The following is a 15593-nucleotide window of genomic DNA, read 5'->3' as shown; positions in this document are numbered from 1 at the left end:
ACTAAGAAACCTTTTTATAACACTACACTGGCAATGTGTCATTAAATGTTATTGTAATAAACTCCTTGTTAATAGTCATTAGACTCTTTAATAAAACATGTTTTATATAAATAGATCCCTATAGTATTATAACTCAAGTATGAGGAATCAGCCAATCATCATTAAGGAGCTGTCAAAGTTCCAGAACATCTCATCCTGTACATAGTTCTTTAGTTAAGAAAACAATACCAGTTTTTGATGTTAAATAATAGCTTATGAGCATATTGTTTTTTGTGATTTCTAATAAGTTAGGACATCGTGTGTTCAATGTCTCTTATAACAGAAATGATTATGCACAGTTTGAGCAACTTCACTTGGCAGTCTTTACAATAAATGACACATGACAAAAGCATGAACACAGCATATTAACTTATAAGGTGTGACCCTATCGGTGTTGGTAAGATAGATGTTTTCTTAGTTGTATACTGTAACTGTGGGCCCAAAACTCCATGCTAACATCTTGACAGCTTTTTACACTTCTAACTAATACAGTGTGTTTCAAAGCGCTTTTTAAAATGTCCGCTCTAGTGCATTGACAGTGTAAGGGTTATTGCCCACATTGTTAAACAGGTAATACAGCAATAACAATCCATGATGTGGTACGGAAAAGAAAAACCAGAGCACTTGTTGTTATGGGTTTTTTTTTTTCGCACTTCCTGCAGTGATTTAGAGGACAGATCTCAAACCCCAGTGCACTACAGCGGACTGAAAAAAGCTTTGAAACAGACTGTAAAGGTATAAGTGTAAAACGTTGTCAGGATGTTAACAATGAAAATAAAAAGTACAGGTACGTTATTTAAACAGTTGTAGCAACACATGGGGACATGTTTAATTAGGTAGAAGCAATACACAACATATTGTCGTTTGTTACAAAATTGTATTAGATTGACTACTAACTATTGACTAAGTATTGAGGTACTTTCTGGGCAGTGGCTAAAGGATGTGTGGCTCAGTGGATGAGCCATACCACATATATTGTAAAAAGCATATATACTGTCCCACACCACTCAAACACTAATGGAATACGCACGGCCATCCTGTCATCACCAAACTGGTCTTTCTTCTTTGCTCTCTACAGCAATTAATCTTGACTTTGCAAATGTAATTTAATTGTTGTGCAGTGTATTCCTCTTAATTAAGTAGCCCATGAGATGTAAAAGTTAAACAGAATCAAATCAAATAAAAGATGCTTTTTTTTATAACATGTCAAATTTATATGCTGTTATCAGGAACTTTTTTTTTTTTTTAATATTAACTTAATTACAGTATTCATCCATCAAGTATGGAAATCAACAAAAAACATGATTTTCAAGTCCCAAACATCTGCACCTGTGTTGAAGATTTGGAATTCATATTAAGATTCTTTAACAAAAAGACTGTAATTATCAGTAATTACAGCTAATTAGCATTCACACAATAACTGATTAAGAATATTAGTCAGACAAATACATAGGAACCCAACTCGTTGATTAAATACTAAAGCCTGAGTAATGGGCATTGTTGTGTGATGCACTGCAATTATAGAGTCTGTCCCAAGTCAGTGAGATGAGATGAGATGAGATGCTCCAGAACCATGAATACAGACATGGTTAAGATGCTTGCATGCAGTGTACAGGTTCACCAGTTTGCACCCAGCCTCCATCCTTCTACATTTGCACAGACCATTTAAAAATGATTCTTTTTTATGCACAGAGAGATACAGTCTACTTTTTATAATCTAAAACGCGACAGGTCTACATCAACTATATTAATCCAGCTGGTCTTTATTACCTCAGGAAATTCTATAAAAACACAGAGAAATCGCAGTTCTATATCTACAGGTTACATCATTAAATTAGACCCCATTATCTTTCATGTGCTGAAAAACTTACCATCCTTCTAAAAACATTAACATTCCCCCTCTGTGATATAATTGCAAAATGGCATCTATTAGCACTTGGGTTTCATCTAAATTGGTCTGAATACAAACCTTTTAGATAAAAAAAAAAATGACAATAAAATTAGCAGCACACTCTACTGAAAACATATACCATTCAATAGTCTCAAATTCACAATCCTTTTTAAGCATTGTGTTTGTTTTTGAAGCCATGAGGAGATTACAGATTCAGAGCAGGGTTTGCACTGAGTAAGCTGCTTTCCCCTTTTGCTCCTTAGAATGGGCTTCAATAAAAAGACTCTAGATGCAAAGGTTGCTCACTCACACAGACATGACGGCAAATAACCATCACAGGATTATTCTGAGTGCTGCTTGATAAAGCCCTCAGAAAACTAAATGATGGGTTTATTCATAGGATGTCAGTGTCATAATCATTATTATTACTCAGAATCGTACATTAGGGGAAAGGGTAAGTCAGAGGTCGATAGAGGTTAGGACAATCTTTTGGAAAGGATTCTGGTAATCCGAATTTATCCGAATTTACTAATTGAAGTGACCCTACAGTGGCAATGGTTCTGGAGTAAGAAGTAAATGTAGCACAAGGAAAGATACAATAGTGTTAGGAGTTGTACCACAATGGAACATTCTTGTGACATGACAATGGTACCATAATGGTATGAGCCAATACAATTGTAATTCATTCCAGTGCAATATCTGGACTTGTGTCCTAGAATGATATCTCAATGGTTCAAACATTTGACTGTTGCCAGGAGCATGCCCTTTAGTGTTGGCTCAGATGACTCATTTATACACACACACACACATCTAATTGGATTCAGCCTATTTGAGGAATCGATCCCCAAAGTATATATTCTGCATGTATTCCAGTTTGGAGCTGGAATCAAGTTGGGGTTTTAATGGGATTTAAGTGCATGGGCTCAGAAGAGATTGTTAGGGCAACCTCCCCACCCCCAACTTGTTTCCACAGATACATAATCAGTACTATTGCTTAATAATCCATGAATAAAATTTTCTATTTCTTCCAACGACTATTGTGCCATCAAGGTCTGGATTAAATCAAACGATATCACTGCCATAACAGTTCTAAAGTATGACCATGTTGCGTTCATGTCAAGCAAAAAAAAAAAAAAGTTTCTCACACAACTCATGAATACGCTACTATACTCCATGGGAATTACCTCTTTTGACGCTTAACCAGCTCCTCATGAAAGTCTATAACCAGACCAGTCATTTATTTAGTTAGCATGAGTGACATTTTTATAAACCATACATTTAAGAGTGAACATCACTCCTGAATGGAATATAAGTTGTCATTCAATCCTAGACCTCCATAAAGTCGAGACTGCTGATAAAGTCATTAACCAGAAGATATTAGACAAAACCAACAGCACAAGGCAGCACTCAGATGGGATTTCATACTGTATTGTATATCAAAACTTCTCCCCATTAGTCTGAATTTATCTCGTCTCTCAACACTTGCCTAACTGATGCTCTTCAGAACCCCTGACCCACCTCTCTTTAATCCCTAAACTCCCCTTTTAAACCTGCACTGTCAGTGGCCGCTGGAGGCTGACCTGAGGACAATGAGACTGTCACATTGTTTACCTTTTCTGCTCAGCCTGTCTCCCCCAACAACAGCTTAGCCTTAATAAATCACTTTGATTCAGTACGCAGGAAGCGAAAGGTTCTTAATGCAGTTCTCCTCTCCAGTTCATCAGTCTTAAGTCTTAAGGGTATCTTTTATCCTCCTCTCATTAATTTATATGGAGTGCAGCCCCTGCTCCTATCTGTCCGGTGTGGAATTAAGTCTTATTTAGCTTGTTGTTAATTATAAAAAAACATTGCAGACCGTCTATATTTCAGCAGACCTTCTCCCTAAAGGTCATCACAATGTACATGCTGGATGACCCCTCCCTAAGCAGTAACACAGCCGTGGCTACGAGATGGCTAAGAAATAAAAACCAGGACATCAGATTAGAACAGTGTGTTCGTGCAGCATGGATTTTTTACATTACATTTTTACACTGGCCAATCAGAGCACTCCAAATTTTTCCAGTCCATTCTAGGAGTAGTTTTTAAATGTGGTACTTGAAAGCACTGAGCAAAAATGAAACAGAAAGAATAAGCTAAAATAACTACCAGGTAGGTATGAGGCAATTACAGGCAGAAAAGAAAAAAATAATACACTGGAGATCTCTTGTATTATTCAGTGAGTTGACCTTGGCCAGTCCATTATCTGCGGATTGACTGGCACTAACACCAGCGCATGGCTGTCAAGGAAGCTCCAACACTGTAGCAGCTTAACCTCAGGTGATTATACAGCAATCTTGGTTTCACTGGTACAAGGCAGAGCAGAATCAAGGCGCTTCAGGGCCCTGGCATAAGATAGCCCCTGCAAGGCTTTGACATTTCTTACTAATTCAGCCCAATATATATTTTTAAGAAAATATCAAACAGGCAGTGCTGGTTTTGATATGGACTTTCAGGCTATTTGCCAAGGACACTTCTTGAATAAAAATGTGTATGCTTGGGAGAGGGGATCTTTCAAGGTGTCTTGGAGGGAAGATGCTAGTGAACGGTTGAAAGTAATATTACAAACAATCCTTTTCATCAAGATTTACAATTTACACTTTAGTGCATTTCCATACCACAATAATGCCTGACCTAGGCAACACAAGTTAATGTATTAGGCCACACATACTGTAGAATACAGCTTTTTTTACATCAACTATTTGAACATTACTCACCAAATTAGCATTTACAAATGAAGCGTGCAGAACAAAAATGGTTTTAAAAAAAGCAGTGTACGCTTGGAACTCCTGTGCATATTGTAGAGCCTCTTTTATCTGCATGCCATTCATTTTAAATAACTTTGAAATGACCATACAATAGCAAACCATAAATAGGTCAAAGGAGGTTTGCATTTCGCTGCATATCTTGAACATTAAAAAATAGTGCAATATTGAAAACAGTGAATCACTGAAGGGCCCGTTTACAAGAAAATATAGATATAGGACAATTTACCTTGATAGTAGGTCTAGCTGTACAGTAAGGTCTTACCTTGGTGCCTTTTCAAAGCTTGACATCATAAAAAAAAACATAATGTCCACCAACCAGGGATCTACTGATAAAAATAATGTGTAAATATATATAGTATATATATATATATATATATATATATATATATATATATTATATAAATCATATATATATTATATGTGTGTGGTTACCACACAGACACACACTCAGTATATCACGGTGCCTGCAATAATCACACGTTTATTTAAAACACAATTTTGTTTCAGTTCTCATATATTGTACATTTCCAGGCAGCAGTTTACTTTAAAACTAGAACACATGTGATCACGGTTCTCTAAAACTAGTGCTGTTCGTGTTGTCCTTAGTTACAGTTATTTTTCAGTTAAATACTTCAATTCGTTATTGTTTCAAGTGTTCCATCTTTCTCAGGGATCAAAACGGTTAGATAGTTTCAGTAACAGCAACTCGTTTACAGTAAAGTTTACATTATTTTTTATTCCACAGGTATTCAAACAGATATAGCCACACACACAGCACTAGCGCAGACCGGAGGTTCCCAAATTAAACATGAACAAAAACAAACAAAAAAACAGTGCTCAGCATAAAAGTGAAGACAGAAAGATAGGCTTGCCCTTGGAGTCAGGGAGGGCAGCGGAACCTTCTTTAAAAACAGAGTTCCTCAGAAAAAGGGCTGTCTGCTACAGACATCCCACCGCTATGGATACTCAAAATGCACAACATCTCGCAAACGGGTGCTTTCCAACTCAACGCGTACATCGCCTCTTAATCACACAGTTGATTCTCGGCAGCCATCTGCTCCAACCATGACTCCCAGGGCTAGTCTAAAACACAAAGGGGACCATGGAACCTTTTCCTGGCCAACTTTTAAAAGAAAGAATAAAGGAAGTTACGACACACATTTCTAAAATCACCCAATCACTGAGGACTACCACACAGTCTGGAGAACAGGCTTTTCCCACAACACTCCCACTGCTGATTCGTCATAAAAGGAAATATGATTTCAGCAAATACACAGGGGGAGGATGGACATACATACACAAAAATAAGGTGCTAATAAATCATAAAACATGATTGAACAAATAATAAACTAAAGTGCAAAGTAATATAAATATTTATAAGTGAAAATTCAAATCAAACCTGCTTACAAATACAAAGAAATCCACCTTGTTACATCCTTCCCTGCTGAAAACAGTTGTGTCCTCACAACTACTAAGATGTATTAAAAGAATACAACAGTGTTCTTCCAGTAAACATTACCATTGGGTGCAGCTCCCGAAGTCCCCACCCTGGGCCTCCGCCCATGCCTCCACTGCAGCGCTCGACCAGTCCAGGGATGGGTCTTCATGGTGCACATTATCGAACCTGTATGAAGTTGCTGTTTAATATCTGCTATTGGTGCAAATAGCTCGGGTTGCTATCAGAAGATGCACAGCAGCCCCTGAGGTGATGAGATGCTCAAGGTCTTAGAAAGCATGTTTACTTGTTTATATGTTTTTTTTAATTACATTTTTTTTAAATTGACAGCCCTTCTCATGAAATAAATTAATAAAATGGCTAATTCACCATTGATTACTCCATTTGTGAAATCTGTTTGACAATCCAATGTGACATATGTTTCATTTCAAGGAGGAAATTCATTAAAATGCATGTGTTAGTCTGCAGTCCAGAGGTGACCAATTAAGACTTGTCTGGCTTGATTATTTATTGTTTATTTTTCATAATATGAAAAACACTCTTATCACAGTGATGTTGTCCCAGCATAATGAGGAATGTCATCTTGCACAGGCGAAATTAGTGAATCACAATCTATGAAAAAACAAACATTACAGTGATTGCAGCTATCAGCTGCTTCCTCTATGGACTGACATGCTTCCAGCCAGTAACACCGCTGAGGTGAAATGGCCCAGGAAATGTAAAATATATACTGATAATAAGGCATAGAAGCTGAGAACTTTCTTAGCCTAATACAGTAACATATATAATATTTTCAAGGGATAATACATGTTTGCTATAACATGTGACCTCTTTGCATTCTCTAGAATTTTTGCATCCTTTGCATCCCCTAGAATTTTAGGATTGAGACATAATTTTAAAAATACATATATGAACATAATTTATTTTTTATCACATAATCAAAGAAACTACAAAATGATATCGCAGAAGTCTACCAGAAACCATAATAGTAGTACAGTATGTCATGTTAGATTTAGAAATGCCCCATGTTTCATTTGTATGGAAAACTACAAAGTGATATGTAATTCAATATGTTAACGTAACATTATTCAACAAGTTTCATTCGACTTTATGTTGCAACACGTTTCACCGTAGCTGTAGCTAATAAAAGTGCAAAACAAGTAAAATGTATTGAATTATTTTATCAGCTGCAATTACTTTAATGGTCTTACACCCTGGACCTTTGTGACTAGGACCACCTCTTTCCTCACAACCATACTGATTTTTTTAAATTTAAATGTCATTACTGTTTGGACTGTTTTGCTCCGGGAGTGTTTCTGACTCAGACACAGATCTTGTAGAAACCTGTCAAGAAGGGGATACTCTGGAATTATGTAAGAGTTATTCTTTCACCGGGCTATGCCTCAAAACTGTGAAAAACAAATGTGCTGAAAAGGCTGTCATGATGCAGTCTTATGAACAAACAATAATGGCCCATTGACTTTGCTTTTTGATAGGTGAACACAAATCGAACTAACCAATCTCCTTCACGTTCATTATTTGCGTGAGGACATCAATAAGAAAGAAGAAAATTATTTTATAATCTTCTTCACTTTTACTTTCACTGCTGAGTGACCCATTTTGTAAAAAAAAAAAATGCCTGTGCATCCCACTGAAGTAATAGGTTTAGTCTCTAAAACAAGACACCTACTACCCATGCTAATCCCTGCCGTGAAAATTAAAGATTAGAAGAAACACCTGCGCAAAGGCAGTTAAGGGGAGAATTGAAACACTGTTTCCTTGCACATCAATATAATTTTCTCTTTATCTTGAATTCAAGGCTGGAAGACACAGCCATCTTTAACAGTGTTTCAGAATAATTCCAAAGCATTTGCTCTAAGTGACCTTAACAATACAAATCAAAACACTTCATTGCTTATTAAAATGTTTATTTTAGGCAGTGCTGGAAGAGAATGATTCATCATTACAAATTGCATATACAGTAATATGAATCGAATAGCTTGGTTCAGCATTATTGATTAACTGTGAGTTGTATTGGTTTGCTATATAGAATGTTAAAAACTTCATTAAGTCAGTGTTTCTTTGCTGTTGAGGATATTTCTACCCCCTGACACTTATAGTTTTGATTGCAATTCATATTTTTAGTTATTAAGGCAATTTGATGATGGTGGTAAGGTGTGGAAAAACATATGATACATTGTTTCTTGCAGTTGGAGGTATAAAATAAAACAACATGCATGCTCAATCTAGCTGCAGTCTACAGTCTGGTACGTGAAGTGTTGCATTGCTCTGAAGGAGTAAAATGTTCATGAGCTAGTCATTTCAAAGATAGGACATTGAAGTAAACAAGAGTGATTTTTTAACATATTAAAACATGTGGAAGTTTTTCATGCTGGATGCAATCAGTCATTAAAGTAGTAGTGAATAATGATTTATAAAACATTACATTCCTATACATATCCACTACTACAATGCTCTCTTTATGAATAAAGTACAGCTTTATTCATCCTGTTAGTCTCATATCTATTCTGAAATGAGCAGTCCTGTATAAACGTCAAGCCCTATATATACAGCAATAAGTGCATATGGAAAAAAAAAAAAGACTGCACTAGATAATAAATATCAAGAGTAGAGTTAGTTGGTATGTGACTGTGGCAAAGTGCTTAATAGTGTGCAGGTGCAGGTGAATAAAGAACAGACAGACCATTGTAATCCAGGTGCAAAGGTTTGTTTTATTTGTTTTGTCCTGTGCCTGATGGTGAAACAAACAGTAAATAATAATGCTGTTCAGTAATACAGCAGCGTGTGTTACTTAAATTATAATCCCTGGGTTTGCTCCGCAAATAATAATCCAGTTTTTATTGTACACCCACACAAAACACAAAACACATACACAAGTCCGTTTGTGCGTGAATTAGTGCTAGTTGTGCAAATCCAGTTTATTGTGATACAGTGCAGTGCTGTTCTTGGTTTGTGCTGACCTCTGGCAACAGCTCCGGAATCGTGCTTAGCCATCTAGTAATACATACACTGTTTATCTGGAGGGCTGGTTTTATGGTTATATTTGCAGAGTGTAAACAACAGACCTTCCAATTCTCTTCCCTCATAGCCTATATTAGATTTATGAGAGCACACCTGTCTTTAAATATCTTACAGTACAGGTGTGAATAGGACCTGCAGTATTTAATTATCATATAACATTTAATTTGGAGATAACATCTAGTAATATTTTCTGTATAAACACAGTTGCATATGTCTTCAGGATAAACTAGTATTGAGAGATGAAATCATTTTCACAAGTGTAAATATCCTTTCAATTCAGGCTACACAAATGAATGAGAATTAAATGTACTGCAGTGCTCTATGTTGTCATGTGTACTTACTGGTTCAGGAGATATTTGCTGTTGTGGAAAACTTTGAAAGAAAATAAGATTTTTTATCGTTTCAGATTAATTTAATTTTAAAGGTTAACATCTACTCAAATCAATGAAAGAGCATCTGTGATTGTAACTTGTTTCTGGCTTGAGAACATTTTAAAACATATTTTGTGAGAGCTAGTGGTTATAGCTTTTCTGTAGCACATATATTAATGATTCTTATCTGTGGTGGAAACACAACAGACTGCAGGATAGGAGTACAGCAGAAGAAGGTTTTTAGTTTGAACACAGCCTTGCATTTTCATTGTAATGGAGTCAACTCCTTAAAGTACAACAGATAACAAAACAGACAGTAAATATTACATTTGTCAGGTCTCACGTTTGCCTATATGAAAGATATGCATTTGATTTTGTGAAGAAACTGTATTTATCACTCAAGACAATGACAGGAAGTGTAGCTTGTCTAAAACAACAAAAACGCTAAACTTAAACTGGACATATTGCCATAATGGACAGACAGGAGTGTTTCTAATAATGTGTCTGAGGCAGGGAATGATTATTAGCACTTTGTATTTGTGACAGAAAATCTGAAAATCATACAGCTATGGCCAAAAGATTTGCATCACCCCAGAGAATTCATTGATTTTGCTTTAGAAAGTTGATTTAAACCTGGTATATAATGTTACGTTAACATATTGAACTACATGCTACTTTGTAGTTTTCCATATACTTAATGAAATGCTGACAAAAATTGAAAAATGTGACATTTCAAAATCTAACATGAAATACTGTACAGTACTGCTATTATGGCTTGTGATAGACTTTTGTGATATAATTTTGTAGTTCTTTGATTACATGATGTTAAATAAAAGTCTTAACGATTTTATTTTTAATTATGTCTCAATCCTAAAATTCTAGGTGATGCAAAACTTTTGGCCGTAGCTGTAATCATGCAGTGGCAGGTCATACTATAGAAACTCACTTTGTCTCCGAGAGGCGCAAAGAAAGCTCCAGCACATCACTTACACTATTGAGATCACTTACAGCTGAACCTATTTTCTGTGTAATAGCATTGCTTGAGAGGCACAAAGTTTTTCAGGTAATCAAACACTTAAGTTGAAAGCAGTGCCTTTTCATCAGATAAACATTTTGGAGAGAAGCGAGAAAGCTTGACGTGGGCCCCTGTCTTCAGTGGCAGAAATATCTCAGGCAGGATCTGATTAAAGAAAAATAAAGTGTTGAAAACGAAGGCGAAGGATGGTGATGCTGTCAGCCTGTCAGGATCCATCAGCTTTATTAACACGCACACTCTGTGTCTCTGCACTCAATAGAGTGTCTCTGAGCAAATCATCTGGGTTTCTAACACTCCACTGGCAACTCCATTGTGTATTGTCAGGAACTCCATAGAATGGATATTTAAAAAAATTGTTGAAAATACAGTCACTAAAAACACGTCCAGGTAAATGCTGTTTGGTACAGGATACGTCAGGTACACCTACTGTCTAAACCTGTTTGGATCAGTAACTTCAGCCATCTTTTGTTCTTTAACAGCTTTGAAAGCAAGATAGTGGGGTTCGGACGAATCAACCTTTCTGAACCTAATTGGACTTAAACCTGATTCCAGCTTGAAACTGATGTTCACACACACAGAGCATAGACAATTTTAGAATCAATTCCTGAAATAGTTAGCTTGAATCCAATTAGACTGTGTATATATAGACGGGCATATAATACAGTTACACAAAGAATTCATCATTAGGCAATGAGACACGAGAATTTCTCCAACTGGTCAAAATTTGAAAAAATACTTGAAACCTTGAGCAAGTGAGTCTTGTTGTGATGTAATGTGTTGTCTTCCCTCTTCACTATTACCATGCCTGACTCAGTCATGCAGGGTTGCTGTGTGAGAGTGAGTGAACAGGGAGCAATGGAATTAACAATGGCCTTCTAGGGGTCTCATCACTAAACTGCATCATTTCAAACTTTCAAACACTGCACACAGCCAGCCTTACCCTACTCTGGCATCGAAAGTCAAGGAGCTATGGCCAGAAGATGTTTTATGCCCACGCAATAAAAAAAGTATATTGGATTTATCTAAGTTATAGGCATTTTTTTAATTATTTTTTTTATTGTCCATAGTCATGTCTACTGTACTGGCCCATACTCATTATCTGCCAACTACATGGAGCTCCCATAAACTTTTGAGTCATAGAGGTCAGTTAAAGGGGCAACAGTAATTTATAGTAAGCATACAGTTAAGTAACTCTTAATGCAATAACAGCAATATATATTAGGGTTTGTTACACTGGTCACAATGATATTCTACTCTCTTCTAGCACAGACACCCAAGATGAAAGTACAGAAGGCAGTGGTGGGTATATATAATTGATACATACAAGCAGCCCTCAAGTGCTCAATGTGATTTGTTTTGCTGATGACGCTGCTCTGAGCCTGTTCCTATGTATACAGCAATCTCGGTCTTGAGGATTAAGACAATGACATTCAGGTTTCATCAGATCTATTCGATTGAAACACACCGCAAGATCATTGCTATGCAGCATCTGCAGGATATCACAAAGGAGATATGCGCTTCTCATCTTTTTCTCTATATTTTTTCTAAGCAGAAGCTCATTGAAGATACCTAATCTTATTATTAGATCATAAGTGTTTGGGGGTATGAATGTGCAATCATGTTACCTGGAATTTCAATAATTTATGCCATAATTTATGGATTATTAACTTAATCTTCACTTCCAGTGTCACTGTAGATAAGCTGCTCTGAAAACAGGATTATAATCAAAGTTTCGATTTTGTTTTCCTTTTATTGAATAGACTACAAGATCTATGACAATGCTAACCATGCTCTTGGCTAAAGAAGGCTTCAAAAGCAAATGTGAAGCTACTTACTTGTTTGAACCTATTTAGATTTTCAGCAGTTCCTTCATCAACATACACACTGATGCAGCACCCCACCATGGGCCTTTCCATCGAAATTAATATTAAAGAATTCAGGAACCCGTCTTCAAATTAACCTTCTGAGTTGACAAATGCAGTCCTATTTTCATTTCACCAAACATGGTGCCAATTGCATTTTTCCACAAAGATTATTATTAAAACATTTTTAAACAGTTTGTCGTTCACATTTGCGCTCACAGTGTGTGTTATTGAGTATCCATTATTAAATGTTGGTCCTCATGCAAACCTACAGATCACTTAGTTAAATCTTTCTTCTACCCTCTTTAGAGTAGACACTTTCAAGGCAGCGTTTTTTTGTAGTGTAAACACAGCCACTGTAATTTCAGCCATCTCAAAAGTGTCCTGCTCCAGGGGGTGGCTTAGCGACAGCTTTGGTCTATTTTGTGCTCTACTGTGAACGCATTGGTCCATGAGACGACTCACACAGAGGTACATTGTGAGCAACACCCCCAGTGTTGGTGTGACTTAGCCATCTCCTTGGGAACAGGACGCAGAAACTCAGCAGAGAAATGACAGGCTGGAGAGATCAGAGACTGTGGTCAGAATCATTTTTTTTGCTTATTCTCGACAGTCTCAGGCACAGGAACCTGGATATTTATTTTGCCAACCGCTAATAAGAGGCTACTAGTATAGGCACGAAAAGTACACTTGCCTGTTAATATGACATTTGAAACAGAACCAACAATATCATAGGTTCACAGCAGAACAAACAACAGACAGCCATTGCAAAGCCACCCTCTGGAGCAGGCCACTTTTTAAAATGGCTGGAATTAGAAAGATGCATTTACACTATAAAAATAAATAAATAAATACAAAAAAACATCCTAAGAGTAAGCTGCCTCAAAGCTGGTTTAAAAGTGGCTTGAGTAAACGGGGTATGCGTTTTCTCTAAGCACACAGTTCCGGCCGGTGTCCAGATACTGAACAGCTTCAGGGATCTTAAAAGGGACATTTTTGCACAAACAAACTACTGACTGACTTATTGAAATCAGATTGAAGGAGCACATATTGTGTAATTAATTTTTTAACCAGGTATACAGCACCACAATAAACTGCCTAGGCAACTCATCACATGTACTGTAGATAATGAGAACTCACCATTGGAACAACAACCCTGAGTTCTTCTGCGGAGGTGCTTAGGGCCCTTACAGCTACAAGGTTGTATATTTCGGATTCTTCGCTCAGACAGCAAAGGCAGATGGCCCTGCAATGTTTATCAGTTTAATAGTTTACTCTAAAGGAAAGTGTTTTCGGAACCAGGATGTTTATGGGAGACACGTAAACAGCATTGTAATTTAGAAAATGCACAGAATAGAAACTCTTCTGTATCAAAGAACAATATTATTGAATTCCTGGTGTGCAGATGCACTAAGCCAGACTGAACAGCAGAGGTTTGCTTTTCTGCCATGGTAGATGCTATAATGTTTGATTTTTAAACTAAAGCATACTTTGCTTCAGACGAAGCGTGAGATTTCCTTAAGTAAGTTTTTAAAATGTATTTATTTATTTTTTTAATCTGAAAGTACTGTATGGAATTATTATTACAAATTGTTTTTCCAGAAGAACTTTTATCTTAGGTTCAGTTAGGAATTGAGAATTTGACATCTACTTGTACTGAAGTGAGCATCTAAGAGCTTTTATACTACTGTTTTCATTCTGAGGAAACCCACTGAGGTGTCTGAGAGGCGAGTGGCCCTTCTTAACCTCTTATTTAAGGGTGCACAGTTCCAAATGGTTTCATTTGTGTTCAGTTTTTTTTTTCTAGGCTTGTGCTGAAAATATAAACAGCTTGTAGATGTCTCCTGTACTAGTAAGCCAAAAGCACTATTTGGGAAATTAGGTGAACCATTTTTTAATTTCTCTGAACTATAACAGTGCTTGAATGTGTTGATAATAGCCTTCTACTGGTATAAATTGTAGCCGGTCAATTAGGACAATCAGGTTCAAATAGGGAGACAGCTTGTTTCCCTACATTCATCCATAACTCCCCTCTGTAGCAGCCAGTAACAGGATTGCTGTTTTGTTCACAGAGCAAAAGGTGGCCAGTAAGCTTCAAGGAGAGAGGAAGCTTGTGTGCTTGCAGCTAAATTTTAGGCAGTGTAAACAAACTAGTAAGCCAACAGAGGTGGGTAATGAAAAATGAAGTAAATATTCACCCAGGAAAAAAATATTTTAGTGTAAAATTGGAGAGGCTTGCGGGACAGTAGAATACTCAGGAGGCTAACTCCAGCAGACTTTTGGAAACAGACACTGAGGAATTATATTTAAGTGTAAATTAAACCTGATAACAAGACATTACACTTTTAAACGCCCAGATCTGTGTCATATAATCACTGGGCCATTCATCTCCTTTTTGACGTGAATTGCAACGATGCTGGAAAAAAAAAATTCTTCTTACAAGTTCCCATCTTCTAGTACCAGTTATCTTTTACTTTAAACCCCCTTGATATTTGATTATTATTGTTTTTTTGTTCTTGTTAACATATTAGCCATGAGGAAAAAAAAAAAAATCTTGTCTGACTTTTAACAGTTGGATTTGAACAGCATATTTATTTACAGAACCAAATTAAATCATGGCTGAATGACTGTGTAATTTACATATTCAGCGTTCTTCAAGGCTGCTGAGCTGGTTTGGAGGCTTTTGGGACCCTTTAGTCACAGCTGCTTTAAAGAGGCGAGGAGATTAAACAATTTCCTAAAGCTATGAGCCTTGATGAGAATCTATTATCCCACGTTAGAAACCTCTTAAATTCTGGCATAACCTGCATCAAATGAAAGTGATGGCCAGTTTGCATTTCCAATACATTTCTGCCATTCACAATTTTTGTGAGAAAAAAAAAAGACCCTTCAACTCATTAGGTATAGGCACAAAGCTATTAAAATTGCTATCAGCAGTAATACATGCTCTTTAAGAGCTATTTCTAACCTAAATTTGTTTTTAATAAACTTTTTTTTCCTAGGGGAAATATACTGTAAATATATATATTTTTTTTGTTTTTTTAAAATTCTGAATCTGGAGAACAAACTCAACCAATTGTAAGCTAATGTGC

Source organism: Polyodon spathula, chromosome 15 (genome assembly GCF_017654505.1).
Source record: "Polyodon spathula isolate WHYD16114869_AA chromosome 15, ASM1765450v1, whole genome shotgun sequence".
NCBI lineage: Eukaryota > Metazoa > Chordata > Actinopteri > Acipenseriformes > Polyodontidae > Polyodon > Polyodon spathula.
This window is presented reverse-complemented; position numbering follows the sequence as displayed.